The 5,005-nt window shown below is 63.9% G+C and overlaps 1 non-coding gene across 1 annotated transcript; it reads left to right on the top strand.

The window, feature by feature from the left end:
- The first annotated feature begins 4,206 nt into the window (after window positions 1-4,206).
- On the top strand, window positions 4,207-4,325 carry LOC148058602 (5S ribosomal RNA). Its single transcript, XR_015709669.1, has one exon. It is a non-coding gene; the product is annotated as a 5S ribosomal RNA (ribosomal RNA).
- The last annotated feature ends 680 nt before the right edge of the window (window positions 4,326-5,005 follow it).

Genomic DNA, 5,005 nt, shown 5'->3' with positions numbered 1-5,005 from the left:
CGGGGATGGAGAACCAGGGGCCTGGGTGACATCCTCAGGCGGGGATGGGGTACCAGGAGGCCGGGGAACATTTTCAACACTTTGGGGCATTTTTAAACACTTTGCTCTTTTTTTCCCTCTCCCACCCACAATCCCTCCTCCTGCGGGGATGGAGAACCAGGGGCCTGGGTGACATCCTCATGCGGGGATGGGGTACCAGGAGGCCGGGGAACATTATTCAACACTTTGGGGCATTTTTAAACACTTTGCTCTTTTTCCCCCTCTCCCAACCAGGGGGCCTTGGGAGCCTCCTCCTGCGGGGATGGGGAACCAGGGGCCTGGGGAACATTTTCAACACTTTGGGGCATTTTTAAACACTTTGCTCTTTTTCCCCCTCTCCCAACCAGGGGGCCTGGGGAGCCTCCTCCTGCGGGGATGGGGTACCAGGAGGCCGGGGAACATTATTCAACACTTTGGGGCATTTTTAAACACTTTGCTCTTTTTCCCCCTCTCCCAACCAGGGGGCCTGGGGAGCCTCCTCCTGCGGGGATGGGGAACCAGGGGCCTGGGGAACATTTTCAACACTTTGGGGCATTTTTAAACACTTTGCTCTTTTTCCCCCTCTCCCAACCAGGGGGCCTTGGGAGCCTCCTCCTGCGGGGATGGGGAACCAGGGGCCTGGGGAACATTTTCAACACTTTGGGGCATTTTTAAACACTTTGCTCTTTTTTCCCCCTCTCCCAACCAGGGGGCCTGGGGAGCCTCCTCCTGCGGGGATGGGGTACCAGGAGGCCGGGGAACATTATTCAACACTTTGGGGCATTTTTAAACACTTTGCTCTTTTTCCCCCTCTCCCAACCAGGGGGCCTTGGGAGCCTCCTCCTGCGGGGATGGGGAACCAGGGGCCTGGGGAACATTTTCAACACTTTGGGGCATTTTTAAACACTTTGCTCTTTTTCCCCCTCTCCCAACCAGGGGGCCTGGGGAGCCTCCTCCTGCGGGGATGGGGAACCAGGGGCCTGGGGAACATTTTCAACACTTTGGGGCATTTTTAAACACTTTGCTCTTTTTCCCCCTCTCCCAACCAGGGGGCCTTGGGAGCCTCCTCCTGCGGGGATGGGGAACCAGGGGCCTGGGGAACATTTTCAACACTTTGGGGCATTTTTAAACACTTTGCTCTTTTTCCCCCTCTCCCAACCAGGGGGCCTGGGGAGCCTCCTCCTGCGGGGATGGGGAACCAGGGGCCTGGGGAACATTTTCAACACTTTGGGGCATTTTTAAACACTTTGCTCTTTTTCCCCCTCTCCCAACCAGGGGGCCTGGGGAGCCTCCTCCTGCGGGGATGGGGAACCAGGGGCCTGGGGAACATTTTCAACACTTTGGGGCATTTTTAAACACTTTGCTCTTTTTCCCCCTCTCCCAACCAGGGGGCCTTGGGAGCCTCCTCCTGCGGGGATGGGGAACCAGGGGCCTGGGGAACATTTTCAACACTTTGGGGCATTTTTAAACACTTTGCTCTTTTTCCCCCTCTCCCAACCAGGGGGCCTGGGGAGCCTCCTCCTGCGGGGATGGGGAACCAGGGGCCTGGGGAACATTTTCAACACTTTGGGGCATTTTTAAACACTTTGCTCTTTTTCCCCCTCTCCCAACCAGGGGGCCTGGGGAGCCTCCTCCTGCGGGGATGGGGAACCAGGGGCCTGGGGAACATTTTCAACACTTTGGGGCATTTTTAAACACTTTGCTCTTTTTCCCCCTCTCCCAACCAGGGGCCTGGGGAGCCTCCTCCTGCGGGCATGGAGAACCAGGGGGCCTGGGGAGCCTCCTCCTGCGGGGATGGGGAACCAGGGGCCTGGGGGGCCTCCTCCTGCGGGGATGGAGAACCAGGGGGCCTGGGGAGCCTCCTCCTGCGGGGATGGGGAACCAGGGGGCCTGGGGAGCCTCCTCCTGCGGGGATGGGGAACCAGGGGGCCTGGGGAGCCTCCTCCTGCGGGGATGGAGAACCAGGGGGCCTGGGGAGCCTCCTCCTGCGGTCATGGAGAACCAGGGGGCCTGGGGAGCCTCCTCCTGCGGGCATGGAGAACCAGGGGCCTGGGGAGCCTCCTCCTGCGGGGATGGAGAACCAGGGGGCCTGGGGAGCCTCCTCCTGCGGGCATGGAGAACCAGGGGGCCTGGGGAGCCTCCTCCTGCGGGCATGGAGAACCAGGGGGCCTGGGGAGCCTCCTCCTGCGGGGATGGGGAACCAGGGGCCTGGGGAGCCTCCTCCTGCGGGGATGGAGAACCAAGGGGCCTGGGGAGCCTCCTCCTGCGGGCATGGAGAACATGGGGGCCTGGGGAGCCTCCTCCTGCGGGGATGGAGAACCAGGGGGCCTGGGGAGCCTCCTCCTGCGGGCATGGAGAACCAGGGGGCCTGGGGAGCCTCCTCCTGCGGGGATGGGGAACCAGGGGGCCTGGGGAGCCTCCTCCTGCGGGGATGGAGAACCAGGGGGCCTGGGGAGCCTCCTCCTGCGGGCATGGAGAACCAGGGGGCCTGGGGAGCCTCCTCCTGCGGGGATGGAGAACCAGGGCGCCTGGGGAGCCTCCTCCTGCGGGGATGGGGAACCAGGGGGCCTGGGGAGCCTCCTCCTGCGGGGATGGGGAACCAGGGGGCCTGGGGAGCCTCCTCCTGCGGGGATGGAGAACCAGGGGGCCTGGGGAGCCTCCTCCTGCGGTCATGGAGAACCAGGGGGCCTGGGGAGCCTCCTCCTGCGGGCATGGAGAACCAGGGGCCTGGGGAGCCTCCTCCTGCGGGGATGGAGAACCAGGGGGCCTGGGGAGCCTCCTCCTGCGGGCATGGAGAACCAGGGGGCCTGGGGAGCCTCCTCCTGCGGGCATGGAGAACCAGGGGGCCTGGGGAGCCTCCTCCTGCGGGGATGGGGAACCAGGGGCCTGGGGAGCCTCCTCCTGCGGGGATGGAGAACCAAGGGGCCTGGGGAGCCTCCTCCTGCGGGCATGGAGAACATGGGGGCCTGGGGAGCCTCCTCCTGCGGGGATGGAGAACCAGGGGGCCTGGGGAGCCTCCTCCTGCGGGCATGGAGAACCAGGGGGCCTGGGGAGCCTCCTCCTGCGGGGATGGGGAACCAGGGGGCCTGGGGAGCCTCCTCCTGCGGGGATGGAGAACCAGGGGGCCTGGGGAGCCTCCTCCTGCGGGCATGGAGAACCAGGGGGCCTGGGGAGCCTCCTCCTGCGGGGATGGAGAACCAGGGCGCCTGGGGAGCCTCCTCCTGCGGGGATGGAGAACCAGGGGCCTGGGGAGCCTCCTCCTGCGGGGATGGAGAACCAAGGGGCCTGGGGAGCCTCCTCCTGCGGGCATGGAGAACATGGGGGCCTGGGGAGCCTCCTCCTGCGGGGATGGAGAACCAGGGGGCCTGGGGAGCCTCCTCCTGCGGGGATGGGGAACCAGGGGGCCTGGGGAGCCTCCTCCTGCGGTGATGGGGAACCATGGGGCCTGGGGAGCCTCCTCCTGCGGGGATGGAGAACCAGGGGGCCTGGGGAGCCTCCTCCTGCGGGGATGGAGAACCAGGGCGCCTGGGGAGCCTACTCCTGCGGGGATGGAGAACCAAGGGGCCTGGGGAGCCTCCTCCTGCGGGCATGGAGAACATGGGGGCCTGGGGAGCCTCCTCCTGCGGGGATGGAGAACCAGGGGGCCTGGGGAGCCTCCTCCTGCGGGGATGGAGAACCAGGGGGCCTGGGGAGCCTCCTCCTGCGGGCATGGAGAACCAGGGGGCCTGGGGAGCCTCCTCCTGCGGGGATGGGGAACCAGGGGCCTGGGGAGCCTCCTCCTGCGGGCATGGAGAACCAGGGGGCCTGGGGAGCCTCCTCCTGCGGGGATGGGGAACCAGGGGGCCTGGGGAGCCTCCTCCTGCACCAGGGGGCCTGGGGAGCCTCCTCCTGCGGGGATGGGGAACCAGGGGGCCTGGGGAGCCTCCTCCTGCGGTGATGGGGAACCATGGGGCCTGGGGAGCCTCCTCCTGCGGGGATGGGGAACCAGGGGGCCTGGGGAGCCTCCTCCTGCGGGGATGGGGAACCAGGGGCCTGGGGAGCCTCCTCCTGCACCAGGGGGCCTGGGGAGCCTCCTCCTGCGGGGATGGGGAACCAGGGGGCCTGGGGAGCCTCCTCCTGCGGGGATGGGGAACCAGGGGCCTGGGGAACATTTTCAACACTTTGGGGCATTTCACAAGCGCTTCCCTCGCTTACGGCCACACCACCCTGAATGAGCCCGATCTCGTCTGATCTCGGAAGCCAAGCAGGGTCGGGCCCAGTTAGTACTTGGATGGGAGACCGCCTGGGAATACTGGGTGCTGTAAGCATTTTTTTTTGCCATTATTTGTGGGTAGAAAAGTGAGAAAAGTGACCTAAAATAGAACCGGGACTAGGCGGCAGTTCCCCCCACCAGGCGGCGGCATTTGGGGCATTATTTGTGGGTAAGAAAGTGAGAAAAGTGACCTAAAATAGAACCGGGACTAGGCGGCAGTTCCCCCCACCAGGCGGCGGCATTTGGGGCATTATTTGTGGGTCAGAAAGTGAGAAAAGTGACCTAAAATAGAACCGGGACTAGGCGGCAGTTCCCCCCACCAGGCGGCGGCATTTGGGGCATTATTTGTGGGTCAGAAAGTGAGAAAAGTGACCTAAAATAGAACCGGGACTAGGCGGCAGTTCCCCCCACCAGGCGGCGGCATTTGGGGCATTATTTGTGGGTCAGAAAGTGAGAAAAGTGACCTAAAATAGAACCGGGACTAGGCGGCAGTTCCCCCCACCAGGCGGCGGCATTTGGGGCATTATTTGTGGGTCAGAAAGTGAGAAAAGTGACCTAAAATAGAACCGGGACTAGGCGGCAGTTCCCCCCACCAGGCGGCGGCATTTGGGGCATTATTTGTGGGTCAGAAAGTGAGAAAAGTGACCTAAAATAGAACCGGGACTAGGCGGCAGTTCCCCCCACCAGGCGGCGGCATTTGGGGCATTATTTGTGGGTCAGAAAGTGAGAAAAGTG

Source organism: Callionymus lyra, unplaced genomic scaffold (assembly GCF_982586985.1).
Source record: "Callionymus lyra unplaced genomic scaffold, fCalLyr1.hap1.1 HAP1_SCAFFOLD_63, whole genome shotgun sequence".
NCBI classification, from domain to species: domain Eukaryota; kingdom Metazoa; phylum Chordata; class Actinopteri; order Syngnathiformes; family Callionymidae; genus Callionymus; species Callionymus lyra.
This window is presented reverse-complemented; position numbering and strand designations above follow the sequence as displayed.